Here is a 14681-nt window from a genome sequence, read left to right on the forward strand (position 1 = left end):
AGCAATGACGGGGAGCAGTGGGGGCCATCACCGTGACAGGAGCCGGCACTGGGATGACCATCTGACGGTAAGTAAGGAGGGGCAAGCTGGAGCAAGGGAGGTCAGAAGGGGACCTGCTGTGATGGCCCAAGAGAGAGGTTGTGTCCATGGGAGGTGCGGATGACAAAGTGAGAGGCCATGCAGAGATGGAGGCTTTAGAACTCGGTAATTGTTTGGACGTGAGAGCAGAAGGGAGAGGGAATTGGAAAAGTCTTGGAGTTCTTGAGCTTGGGTGACTGGAAAACTGCCACCATCTGCTGGAAAAGCAAAGCCCAGAAGGGAATGATGTGGGGAGAAGAGGATCATGTCAGTTTTAGATGGGTGGGGTGTCCATGTGATGACTGCCTGTTGAGTTGCGGCTGTGGCTATAAGTGTTGTCACACCATCCACACTAGTTGTTTCTCTCACTCTGGGGTCCCTGGTGGCTAAGGCTTCTGTTCCAAAGGTCAAGTCTGGCAAGTCTCTGTACCGTGGTGCTTTGAAGCTGTTGCAGACTGGGTTCTTCAGAGGCAGCTGTGGAGACAGGGTTTGGGGCCAACACTGATGAAAGGAAGGGGAAGAAGCAGGCTTGGGCCAAGAAGGAAGTCTAATGCAGGCTCAACAAATCTCAGCCAAGCCTATGGGGAGCTTTGGGGGAAATATTACCTGTCAGAGTGTCCCGTATTGGGACAAAATGCCTGGGCCTTTCTTCTCCTGCATCTGCAGTGTGGGCTGTCCTGGGGAAGGCCTGATCTTGGGAGAGGAGGCCCGCTTCAGCCGAGGCTTACCTTGAAGGAGCTGGGAGCTGGACACAGTCTGCTGACCCCACTCCCAGCAGCTGGGCAGCAGGTGCTCCCCTGAAGGGGATCCAGGTGGCACATTTCCATTTCTACCACAGACCCCAAAGCTTGCAACTTTGCTTTCTTGCCTCTCTTCCATTTGCCGTGCATCGCAGAGGACCACAGCTTGGGGAATCCTCCGGGAAGGGACAGATTATATGCCAGCCCACCTTCTCCCTTTTGCAGGCAACAGAACTAAGGCCCAGAGAGAGGAGTTGACTTTCCTCAGTTCTGACAGTCAGTGAGCGTGAACTCAGGACCAGCACTGGTCCTCTGGCTCCTCAGCGTGTGCTTTCCCAGGAAAAGAGACTGCTCTGTGCCCAGCAAGTCATGGCGGGCAGACCGTTGCTCCCAGCTCGGGGATGGGCTACAGGTTGTGCCCCCGTCTTCACCTTCATTGTCTGCAGATTTGCTGGGAGTGCTCAGGACGCACACCCCAAAATTAAGTGAGGTGGGCACAAGAGAGCAGACTGAATTCAGATTCCCAGAGAGGCAGGCGCGGGGAGTGCTTAGAAATCAGACTGTCAGATTCCCAGAGCAGTTCCTTGCCTCTGATTTTTATCCTGGGACTGAGCCAGCTCCGCAGGGGTCATTCCGGAATCTTTCACAATTGCTCTCGATGGACTAGGCATTGGCACGGCCGTCAGCCTGCACTGGGCGCATTAGAGGAAACATCTCCATGAAACAACCCGTGGGATTTCCCACAGAGCTGGTGCTGAGGACACTTTCGGTGACATTCCACTGTGTCTTCTGGTTCTCCCTCACGAAGCCCCATGGGGAGCCTCAGCACCAGGAATAGCTGTGCTTCTCTGAACCAGTTGCTTCATTTTTACAGCATAGGTGTAGTGAGTGCTGTCCGTGCTTTTCTTTTTTGCTTTGTAGGTTAGGAAGTCAGAGCTCGATTTAAGATAACTTAGTCCAAGTGCGTGGGACCTTAAAATATTTGATAAGGTATTGACCACACCAGGCTTAATCCTCTTCTTTTATTTTCCCTTCCTCCCATACTCCCTCTCCTTATTTTTTTTTAAACTTTGCTCTCTTTTATGTGATTTCCGTAAACTCCCTCAAATACTTTTTAGGATGATGTAATATGTAAATAACAAAATTAAATGTGACTTTTTGGAGGCCTTCAATTTGTCTTGGGACTTGCTACTCTGAGTATTTTCTTCTGTGTAACAAGGATGGAGTTGTAATGGCTTCCAGGAGGGCCTGAACCTGGCCTTCCCCACCCTGCAGTACAAATCATGGTCGCATCTTTGAACCACTATGGATGAAGTTCAAATGCTAATGGAGTCCTAGAGCAGTCCGACTTCCTGAGTGGTCACCAGAATTCAGGTCTTCCAAGGGTCTGGGGGAGAGTCTCATATTTTTCCCACTTTGCCCTGTGTGTGGCCAGGACCAGCTAGTTGGACTGCCTTCCTTCTTGAGATGCAGACGTGATGCAAGTTCATACCTGGAAGCTGTCTGGGTTTTGCAAGGGCACATCACAGTTCTTGGAGGTATTTAAATATCTCCAGGTGGGTCAGTCAATTACAACTGCCTTCACGCTGGTGTTTCCACAAACTGGGGTATTTTTTTTCCCTCCTGCAGTCCTAAATGGCCCTTAAGAGGCATTCTTTCCAAGCTGACACATCAAAGCATCTCCTCCTGGTATTTAGAATCTTAAACCGCATTTCCTAGGGGTGAACACATCGGTACAAGAGGGATTTGAAAACCAGACGTGTCCACCTTTCTGAGTGACTATCTCTACTGTGGCCAGGGCTTACTGGGCCAAACATTCACTCCAGGATTCCTGAATTCCCATGCTTGGCCCTGATGATTCTGTACAAAAGGAATTATTCATTCTCGGGTGTCAAGTGGGCCGATCACCACAAGCAGACAACGCCCAGCCCTACACAGGGTGTGTATTATCCTTTGTCTTTGGGTTATTTCAGATCGCAGGGAAGGGGAGGGAAGATAGCAATGAAAGCTCTTGGAAATGACACAGAGCAGGAATTAACCTCTCTTAGCCTCAAGTTCCTTGTCTGCCAAGGAAGGGGCAGGGATAATAATGCCCACCTTGCAGAGCTGGTATGAAGAGTAAAAGAGGTCAGTGACAGAAAACACCTGGTACAGCACCTGTCACAGAGTCAGAAGGAGCTCCTTAAATGGTAACTATTTCGACTGTGTAAAATGCACATGGTCATCTCAACATTAAGGCTTTGCTAGCTCACAGTGTGCTCCATAGACCAGCACCATCAGCATCTCCCGGCAGCTTGTTAGAAGTGCAATTTCTCAGCCCTGCCCCAACCTGCTGAATCAGAAGCTGCATTTTAACGAGATCCCCAGGGGACCATATGCACATTACAGTTTGAGAAACATCGAATTAAGGGACGTCTGTTTTACCTTTGAATCTGGTGGATTTGATGGCATTTCTCTTGGTAGCCACAGTCAGTAAATGAGTCTGTCAGTCAAATCTAGGCAATATTTACCTAACACAGCCTGCTTGGGGCCAGGCTGGCTCTGCGGTAGCTCTGGCCAGCCCGTGGCTTGCCCTGCTCACCTGCCTGCCGCGGTCACCTGCTCAGTGGCCAAGGCTGCGGGGAGATGGAGGGCCCTTTGTTTACAGGGCAAGCACAGATAAGGTTTCTCACAGCCCCACCTGAGCTCCTGAGCCAAGGTAAACTTGCTCTCCAGAATCGCTCCCTGACTGGAAAATGTGTCAGTCTATTTATTTCTCACTCCCACTGGAAAAAAGGTGGGGTGGGGGGGGGGAGTGGTTGGTCATGATGTCATTCTTTCCACGGAACTTCTCAAAGGCATCAAATTTCACGGTGACTTCCAGGCACCGCTTGTGTTTCGCTGCACAGTACAGAACAGAACTGGCCAGAAGCACAAGTTTCTCTTCCTTCTCCCAGCACTCTGCCCCCTTCCTCCTTCTCTTTCTGGGGTTTTCATTCCCTGAGGGTTTTGCAGGCAGCCCTGCAAAAGGAACCTGGGAGCCACGAGGTGTGGAAAGTTTTCTTAGCATTTCTCTTAGAGGTGACCTGCGTCTGGGGAAACAGTTGCTGGTTGGTGGGGATGGAGGGCAGGTGTTGGCTCTAAGTGGGTAGGGAAGGAACTCCCTGGGGGCAAGGTTAGCACTTTCCAACACATCAGAGAATTAGGAACAAAGGGTGAAATGATTTTTCTAAAACCATACAAAGAGTCAGCAACAATTGGGACCATTGCATTCATCACAATTCTTGTTTACATTTCTCTGGAGAAGAGCTGAGACTTTCTAATTGGAAAGTCTGGCTCCCACAATCTGACGAGAGATGCTATAGGCTACCAGAGAGCACTGGAGGAAATCTGGACTCATGCTAGGAGTGCGAGCCCATCATTCATTCCCTTTATCAAGACATCAAGATCTCCTGTCATTCAACGTTGCTTCCATCCCAAGTCTGAGGTACTTACTAAGAAAACGAGAATTAATAGAATAAGAGAAGGGCCTTACGCAGACCAATAAAGACAATGTGCCGTGAACTAATGATTAATCCATTCCAATTTAAAAACTTTTAAAAATGTATTTGTAATATTTCAACATGTAGATAAAATCAGAGACTAATACAGTGAACACCTATGGACACACTTCCCAGCTGTATCAGTCAGGACAGAGTTGGTTGTGCTGTGGTAACAAACATCCCCAAATTTCAGTGGCCGAGAGCAATAAAGGTTCATTTCTCACTCATCCACCTGTACTCCACAGGTTATCTGGAAATATCATGTCTGCTTAGGGCCTGGGGAGGAGAGAAACTTTTCCTCTGGGCTACCATGTTGGCCAACAATTTTGTGCACTGAGACCAGAAATGTAAGTCACTTCCACTTCAGACTTCCACTTCCGACTTCCACTTCAGTTCATTGGCCAAAGTCTCCAGGCTACCCCTAACTTCAAAGTGAATGTAAAATGCAATCTTACCATGGGCCTGGAAGGCAGAGAGCCAGAAATATTTGGTGGACAGCATTAATGATGACCACATCAGCTTTAGAAAATATTAGCATATTGTCTTATTTGCTTCAGGTCTTTTTACTTCAAAGAATGTAAATATTAGAGACACAGCTGAGTTTCCCTCTGTCCTCTTCCCCACTCCATTCTCCTCCCTCATTTCCCAGAGTGAAGCACTGTTTTGAATTCATCATCCTCGTGCATGTTTTTATATTTTTTATTATATTTATTGCATTTTTATGTATCCATAAACATTATAAAGTATTACTATGCTGTGCCAGCTTTTAAACTATATATGTATATGTATGTGTGTACAGAATCATAATCTTCTGCAATGTGCATTTCTCCCCTAGCATTACAATTATGTGATTTTCATCTATGCTGACACACACTGTACTGTATTCCATTGTATAACTATAATACAATTTAGTCATCCAATCTCATGGACTTTTAGGTTGTTTCCATGTGGCAGCAAACATCTTAATACATGTCTCCTTGTGCATACATACAAGCCTGTACGCCTAGGAGTGGGATTTCTGGACACGACCACCTACAACTTTACTAGTAACAGCCAAATTGCTCTCCAGAGTACTTGTATCAATTTACAATCCCACTAGCAGTGAATGAGGCTCCATGACATAACAGATCTTTGCCAGCACTTGGCATTGGCTAACATAAATTTTTGCTGATCTGGTGGGTGTGTATGGTATTACATTACTGTTTTAATTGGTATTTCTTTGATTAATAGTGAAAGCAAGCATCTCTCTGTATTTTTATTGACCTTCCGGGGTTCCTCTTCTGCAAATCAATAGTTTATATTCTTTGCCCATTTCCCCCATGTGTTGTTTATCTTTTTCTAATTAATTTTAGAGATTTCTTTACATGTTATAGTCACTGAAAATATCTTCTCCCAGGCTATGGCTTGTTTTTCACTTTGTTATAGTGGCCTTTTGTTGTGTAGAAGTCAGTTTTAATGTAGTCAAAATTATCCATTTTTTCTGGTTTCTATTTGTGTGTGTGTATTTCTTAGAGAAATCCTTCTTTATCTTAAAGTCATGAAGAATTTTTCTATAGTTTCATCTTGTATCTTAAACTTTTGCTTTTTGTTTTTATTGAAGAATTCTTTAATCTACCTGTGGTTGATTTAGGGTAGAAATCTAATTTTGTATTTTCCATATGAAAACAGTTGCTCCTTAAGACTCGTTTACTAAATAGATCCACACTGATTTGTGACATCTCTGCCTTGTATTCTTTCCAAGTACAGGCGGGCCAGTGGCTGGGCTCTCTATTCTGCTCCATTGGTCTATCCTTTTGCCCAAATGATACTGTCTTCATTTCTAAATATTCTGATGATAAGTCTTGATATCTGGTAGGCAAGCTCTTCTACCTTGTACTTTTTCAAAATTGCTTCTCAGTTATTCTTGGCCCTTTCCTCTTCCAAATCACTTTTGGGATCAGATTGTCTAGTTCCAAACAAAACAAAACACCCTGTTGGACTTCGATTAAAATTCCATAGATGAATTTGACATCTTTATGATTTTGAAAGTTCCTATTTATTCATTTCATTTTGTATGACATGTGATTATGATTTCCAAACCCTCCATAAGACCCCTCATTTCCTCCTCTGCTCCCCTCTCCAACCCTTCTCACTTTTACTCAAGCATTGCTTACTCCCTATTTCTTATTGCAGCTTCAGTATTTTTACTTGTATTTCTTTTTTTTTTTTATTTTATTTATTTTTTTTTAATTTTTGGCTGCGTTGGGTCTTTGTTGCTACGTGCGGGCTTTCTCTAGTTGCGGCAAGCGGGGGCTACTCTTCGTTGTGGTGCGTGGGCTTCTCAGTGCGGTGGCTTCTCTTGTGGAGCACGGGCTCTAGGCGCACAGGCTCAGCAGTTGTGGCTCTCAGGCTCTAGAGCACAGGCTCAGTAGTTGTGGCACACAGGCTTAGTTGCTCCGCAGGATGTGGGACCTCCCCGGACCAGGGCTCAAACCCGTGTCCCCTACATTGGCAGGCGGATTCTTAACCACTGCGCCACCAGGGAAGCCCTTTACTTGTATTTCTTATCTCCTTCAAAGGTCTCCTAATTCTTCCAACTTTTCCCAGTGTGCAAAAGGTAAAACCCAGACACATATCATAATGACAAGGGGCAAAGAAAAGGGTTCCAATAGTCTCCTATGAGGAGATATGACAGCATAATTACATATAGGGGGGTGCACAATAATCTTTTCTGAACTTCAGGAGGTAGTATGGGAAAGAGGCCATTCTGCTGAGTTTGAATCCCAGCTCCATCATTTACCAACTCCAATTTTGGGTAAATTACTTAACCTTACTATGCCTCAGTTTTCCCTTCTGTAATGTAGGGATGAAAATATTAATTATCTCACAGCATTAGTACAAGAAATAAATAAGTTAACGTATGTAAAGTGACTGGTATATTGTGTGTTATCTATTATTGTCATTACTAAGATAGGATTACCACGGCACACCAGGAATGTGGCTAGTTTGAATGTTCAAACTAGATAATGTCAAAGTAACTCAGTAATCTTAACACCAGACAAAGAACTTACTGGTTAGTGTTGTATCTTCTCATTAGGTAGAAGGGCACCATCCACACTGTTGCAGGTTTAATCATTAGTGGTCCTCAGTGGTGCTAGTTTAGCGTTAACCATGTTGCAAATTTCACAGAATCATTGAGTTCAGGGTTGGATGGTGCCCAAGAAAATCAATCTAATTTCTTACCTCATGCTTGAAACCTCTTAAAATAAAGCTATAGAAAAGGAAGACTGTTATGAAAGAAGATCAGAAAAGGAGGAATATTGAAAGAGCATCAGATCTACTTAAAAAATAAAACTGAAGAGATGGTAGAAAATAGCCTAAATGGGTTATCTGAAGGGCTTGGAACAACCCCTCCCCTCTTCCTGCCACCAGGCTGCCAAGAGACCTGGTATTTCTACTTTTGTGTTAAGACTATGGGTGCCCTACTGAAAGAATATATATATGATTTATGAGGAGTAAGCCCATATCATCCAAGGAGCCCTTAGATTGAATTCCTCAGCTTAGGCCTAGCTGAGAGCAGGTCATAAGGTATATACATAGCAAAAGAAGTTCTTCTGGGCAGAGGGGAAGGGAAATGCTCTGGGTGTGGGACCCTCTTACAAGCAGGGAAGGTCAGAATGGAGCCTCAATAAAACCAGAGCAGGGGATGGTGGGGGGATGGAGTGAGGTAATACAGTATAGGGTTGTGAGTGAGGGTGTGGGAGAGGAGGGTGAAGAGTGGATGGAATCACCCACCTGGAGTTGGCTCTAGCTCCCAGAGGTTTCTTTCAAATGATTTGAAGAGCCACAGACCTGTGGGGAGTCTTGACCCCCTCCAAGGAAGCAGGGTTAGATCAAGGACCACATATCACCATGTGGGATCTCCCTTCTGAACACAGACTCCAGGGTCAGAGAGTTTCACATGCACTGTGGTTTGTCCCTGATGAGAGCAGCACCCTGTTTACAAGCACTTAAATATCTTTTTTGCTGCCCCTTACACCCCTGGAAGCTGGAAAGGGCAGTAACATTATCGCCAAGATATGGAAGAGAACACTGAGGGTCAAAGAGGAGGGCAACTTGCCATTGGTCCCGCAGCTGGACAGGAAGGAGTCAGACCAGCCTCACATCGGGAGCCCCACAGCTGCCAGAAGGGAGCTTTGAGCCAAATAGAGAGCTGGTCGAAGCTATGGCAGGTACTTACCCCAGGTCATTATCTTAGAGCATGACTGGGCGGGGCTGGCTGCCCTAGGTGTTTCCTCCCACAGGGAGGGGCCTGCTAAAGGAGCTGCCACCCTGTAGAGGTCATACACCTGGGTTTGGGCACACAGTACTGTCATGAAGCTTGGTTGCTGCCCGGGCTGCAACAGCACCTCCTGCTCTAGCCTTGTGGTCACTGCCACTCCTCCATTCTCTTAATTCATTCATTCAACACACAGTGAGCACTGACACACTAAGAATACAGAGGCAAAATAGGCCCCTATCATGGCCTTTTAGTGTGGGGGAAGGAGGCAGTGCCTAAGCAGACAAGGGCAACAAAATCTTGACTCTCTTTTCAAGAGTGGGAGGATAGTGAAGTGGTTAGTATCACAGACTTTGGAGCCAGAATCGGAAAATGAATTAAGGCGGGAGGATATATTTGAAGGTATCGTAATTGAGAATGTTGTAGAAATAAAGAAAATATAAAACTTCTGTTGAAAGGATTCAGTGTTAAACAAGATAGATAAAAAGGGAACTCACACCTAGAAATATTGTAGTAAAAGTTAAGAACATTAACAACAAGGAAAATTCTCAAAATATTTATAAAGAAAAAGTAGATCAACGAAAAAGGAAAAAGAATCAGAATGATACAAAACCTCAATAACAAAGATGCATACAAGAAAGAAATGAAGTAATATTTTAAATGTTGGTGGAAAAGGACTTCAAACCTAGAATTTTATATCCAGCCAAAATATCATTTAAATGCAAGTAGTATCAAGTATATAAGGCTTCAGAGGGCTTCCTCCAAACCCCTTTTGAAACATTCTTAGAGCTAATTTTTCAATGCAGGAAGCTAGAAAAAAGCTCCAGAATAAACCTAGAAGGAGGAAGAGGAGAAGGATGAGGAAGGAGGAGGAGGAGAAGGAGGAGGGGAGGAAAGGAAAACATAACATAATGTCAGAAATCAGAGAGACAGAGTGCAGAAACAACAAGACATTAAGCTGGTTTCTTGAAAAGGTTGTAAAATATACAAATAGTATATGACAAAGTTAGAAGAAGAAAAAAAAAGATGTAAACATGCAATTAATACTGAAAGAAACACCAGCACAAAAAGCTTTAGACTAACAATATTATGAAAAATTGAAATTTGGAGACATTAAAATTGATACAATTCTGGAAAAATATGAAATTCCAAAGTTGCAACAGTAATAAACAGCAAACTGAATTGTCAAGTATTCAATAAAGAATTACAATGTAATCAAAGACCTCCCCTCTTCCTGAAAAGCCCTAGGCTCAGATGGTTTTACAGATAAGTTCCACCTAATGGTAAGGATGAGATAATACCCTGACATATACAAACTGTTCCAGAAAATAGAAGTCAGTTTCGCCTTTGTTATAAGACTGGTCTAACCTTCATTACAAAGTCAGATAAGGATGGTAAAAAAAAAAGAAACAAAAAGCTATAAGGCTATTTCATGTTTGAATATTGATATGAAATTCTACATAAAATATTAGCTAACTGTATCCAACAGTGTATTTAAAAAGTTATGACCAAGTAAGGTTTATTTTTAGAATACAGAAAAGTTTAATGTGAGAAAAAACTATTAATGTAATTTTTACCATTAATGAACAGAAGAAGAAAAATTTCATGATTATCTCAAGAAATGTTTTGAAAAACATTTGAACTTTTATTTTGAAAACCATTTGTATCAAATAAACACTTTTGAATTTTTAAAAAAAGTCTCCAAAAAAACTAGAATAAATGTATATCTTCTCAACTTGATGAAGGCTACATATTAAGTGTCTACAACATATATATTACATGGAGAAAGTTTAGATTCATCCCCACAATCAAGGGTGCCTGTTATCATTGCTATGGCTCAGCATAGTACTAGAGACTTAGCTAAAGCAATAAAAATCAGAAAAATAAATAAGAGCTATAGGAAGGAAAGAGAGAGAACTCTGACCGACCACACTGACAACTCAACATAATAAAAATATTATTAGCACTAATAAGAAAGCTCAGCGTTTGCTCAATGAAGATATCACAAATATCTTTCTTCTATTGATACATCACCTATAAAAAGTATATTAAAATAGAAAATATATGAAAAACATAGTTTTTTTCAAAATAGCAAAAACAAAACAAGCCATGAAGTATTTGAGTATCATTCTTACAAAGATGCATAATACCTTCAAAGAGAAAAAAATTAAGCAAAAAAATCAAACCTACAGAACAGGAGAAAATATTTGCAAATCATATATCTGATAAGGGGTTAAAATCCAAAAAATATAAAGAGCTCATACAACTCAACAGCAAAAAAAACGCTCTGATTTTTTTTTTTAAAAGAGACATCTTTCTAGAGAAGACATACAAATGGCCAACAGGTGAAAAGGCACTCAGCATCACTAATCATCAGGGAAATTCAAATCAAAAGCACAATGATATATTACCTCACACCTGTTAGAATGACTGTCCTCCAAAAAGCAAGAGATAACAAATGCTGGCAAGGATGTAAAGAGGAGGGAACCCTTCTGCACTGTGGGTGGGAATGTTAATTGGTGCAGCCACTATGGAAAACAGTATGGAAGTTTCTCAAAAAAATTAAAAATTGGGCTTCCCTGGTGGCGCAGTGGTTGAGAATCTGCCCGCCAATGCAGGGGACACGGGTTCGAGCCCTGGTCTGGGAAGATCCCACATGCCGCGGAGCAACTGGGCCCGTGAGCCACAACTACTGAGCCTGCGCATCTGGAGCCTGTGCTCTGCAACAAGAGAGGCCGTGGTAATGAGAGGCCCGCGCACCGCGATGAAGAGTGGCCCCCACTTGCCGCAACTAGAGAAAGCCCTCGCACAGAAACGAAGATCCAATACAGCCATAAAAAAATAAATAAAATAAATTTAAAAAAAATAAAAAAAATAAAAAAATTAAAAATTAAAAATAGAACTACCATATGGTCCAGCAACCCCACTTCTAGGTATATATCCAAAGGAAATGGAAACAGGATTTCTAAAAGAAATCTGGACTCTCATGTTCTTTGCAGCATTTTATTCAGGATAGCCAAGATTGAAAACAACCTAAGTGTCTCCCAATGGATGAATGGGTAAAGAAGATGTGAGATACAGATATAGATATAGATATAATCTCACATCTTCTCCATCCATTCATATGTTTTATATATATATATGAATGTTATTCAGCCATGAGAAAGAGGGACATCCTGCCATTTGTGACAACATGGATGGACCTTGAGGGCATTATGCTAAGTGAAACAAGTCAGACAGAGAAAGACAAATACTGTATGATATCACTTATACATGAAATCTAAAAAGCTGAATTCATGGAAATAGACTATAATGGTGATTACCAGGGGCTGGAGGTGGGGGAAATGGGGAAATGTTTGTCAAAGGGTACAGAATTCCAGTTATAAGATGAAATAGTTCTGGGAATCTAATATACAGTATGGTGATTATAGTTAATAATACTGTATTTATACTTGAAAGTTGCCGAGAGTAGAACTTAAATGTTCTCACCACAAAAAAAGAGATGGTAATTATGTGATGTGATGCAGGTGTTAGCTAGCACTATGGTGGTAATCATTTCACAATACACAAGTATATCAAATCATCATCATTGTACACCTTAAACTTACACAATTATATGTCAATTATATCTCAGTAAATCTTGGGGGGAGGGCAGAAACTTCAGTGTGCATAGAAATCATACGGGGAATCTTGTTAAAATGCAGATCTAATTCAGTAGAAGTTGGTGTACCTGAAATTCTGCATCTCTAACAAGCTCCCAGATTCCAGATGGCAATGCTGCTGGTCTAGGGACTACATTTGGAGTAGTAATGCAATAGATCTGTGCTTTCCAATAGGTAGCCATATGAAGCTATTTAAATTTTAATTTTAATTAATTAAAATTAAATTTTAGCTCCTCAGTCACACAAGCCACATTGCAGCTGCTCAAATAGCCACACGTCGCTAGTGGCTACCATACTGGGCAGCACGAAAGTATAGAACATTTCCATTATCGTGGAAAGTTCTATTGGACACCACTGTTCCAGCATCCAACTACTAAAGAGTACGTAAAACTTGTAAAAGAATCAAGATCAAAGCAAGAGTTCAGTGATTTACTGTCAGCCTTATAAGGAGCTTACTCAGACCTTAGGTGATAGTGAGGACTGACTAATGTGTTGACTGTGGACATCACTGTCACCAACCTGGATGAAGGACTCAGAAGCATGTACAGTAAATAAACAAATAATACAAAACGAGCAGGGAAACACCTCCAAGATGATAAAAAGTCGAGAATAATATAAAACAAATCAGAAGCCAATAAGAATAAAACAAATTAAGTAGGCACAAGTAGCAGGTAATATACTTAGGGATGCAGGAGTAGGGGATGAGTAAAGCATATAAATGTAAATGGGAAATGACTAGAAGTGTAGAAGAAAAGGAATCAAAATTAGGGTCCATGAGTTGTGAACAACAATAACAAAAAAATGCTTGTTAATAGCATCATAAACACATTATTGGTCAGAAATGTATCTGGCTCAAGCCTACAAATGGATGAATCAATCAATCAATCAATCAATCAGTCAGTGAAAGAACCAACCAACCAAATCAGAGGGTGTGCCCATTTAGGGGGTAAGAAGAGGTGGGGATGATAGGAAAAGGAAATAAAATTAAATCAAACAAAACAAGAGAAGGTCTTCGCTTAGCTTGACGATGATAAAGTACATAAGTTGAGAATGATGACCTTATATGTCTGTGCCGGGAGTTTAAATTAAAGAGAGAAAGAAGATGGAGAGAGATAGAAGATCTCCCTTGATAGAAACATTAGCACAAGGTGGTGTCTTTAAGGCCATAAGACCAGGTTCTGAATTGCTTGGGGTTTTGTCGTTGTTGTTCTTGTTGTTTTTTAACTACTGCTTGACTTTGGACAAGTTGTTAAGCTGGCTGAGAGTCTCTTTATCTTAAAAAATTGGAGTTAAAACCGTATCTGTCCTACCTCCCTCTCAGGACTGTTGGCCTGGTGAACAAAATCACAAATGAGATGGGAAGTTGCGCTCCTGGGAAGAACTGTAAAGTGTTGTTACTGTGACGAGTGCCGGGTTGGGGGTGAGCAGCAACGGGGTCCTTGGTCTGTCGCACTTAGCCTCACCAGCAGCATTTCAGTTCTGAGCTGTCTGGCTGGGAAGGGATTCTGCCCACGATCCCTGGGGCTGAGGGAGCTGGGCCACATCACTGAAACTCAGGCCTCTCAGGTGCTGGCCCGGGAGGTTCAGGGCTCTCCTCTGAGGACACAGGACCCCGGAGGACAGGCAGCCCATGTGAAGCATGTCAACTGGAGTGGAGTGTCCTGAGATCAGAGTGACCCTGATCAGAGAATGGGGTCAGTGGCATCCCCTCCTCTGCCTACCACCTCAATGCCAGCTCCACACCCCCTCCCCCGGCCTCCCAGCACAGGTGTCAACCTGGCCTCCTTGTCAACAGCTCACGTGCTAGCGAGAGACACTAGAGCAGCCTTCATTTAAACCCACCTCCACTAACCTGCCAGCACATTTTATAGTTTGCAAAGTACTTTAGCTGATCATCCTACGAGGCAGTTGTTATTACCTTCTTTTCATGAATGCAGATGCAGGCACAAACAGGGAAAGTGACAGAAGATAGACACTGGGGGATTGAGGACCCAAATCTTGGATTGTTTGTATTCGAATCCGTGCATGTTTCAGTGTCTTGTGCTGCTGTAGGCCTCTTGCCTTCTGGGTGCAGGGGATCCAGAAGAGGAGAATGCTTTTCTTTCCATGCCCCTGGCTCCCAGATGCATGCCACCTGAAACCACAGCGGTCCACACTGACGCTTTCCTACTCTTTCTTTGGGTTCCCTCTGAGTGAAAAATTCTTACCACACTTACTCCCAGACCTCCGGGGGCTTTAAAGGATGTAAGCATCTATATAGAATGGCAAGCTTCTGCCCTCTGCTGGCAACTCACGAGATTGCCCTGAGCTAACCCATCCATTCAATTCCACCAAATCCATTTCTTCTTCCTTGAGATCATTTTCTTTCTTGAATAAATACTCTGGGATTTTTCCAGCTCTTACTGTGTCTGAACAGAATACA

General features: G+C 42.8%; 1 long non-coding RNA gene across 1 annotated transcript in view; it reads left to right on the forward strand.

The window, feature by feature from the left end:
- Positions 1-14681, forward strand: part of LOC309611882 — a 33396-nt gene that overhangs the window by 1534 nt on the left and 17181 nt on the right. Inside the window, exon 2 of the long non-coding RNA XR_014234811.1 lies at positions 1-14681. This exon is cut by the window's right edge and continues 17181 nt beyond it. This is a non-coding gene — a long non-coding RNA (uncharacterized lncRNA).

Source organism: Balaenoptera borealis, assembly GCF_965194805.1.
Source record: "Balaenoptera borealis genome assembly, chromosome: 15".
Taxonomy (NCBI): Eukaryota; Metazoa; Chordata; class Mammalia; order Artiodactyla; family Balaenopteridae; genus Balaenoptera; species Balaenoptera borealis.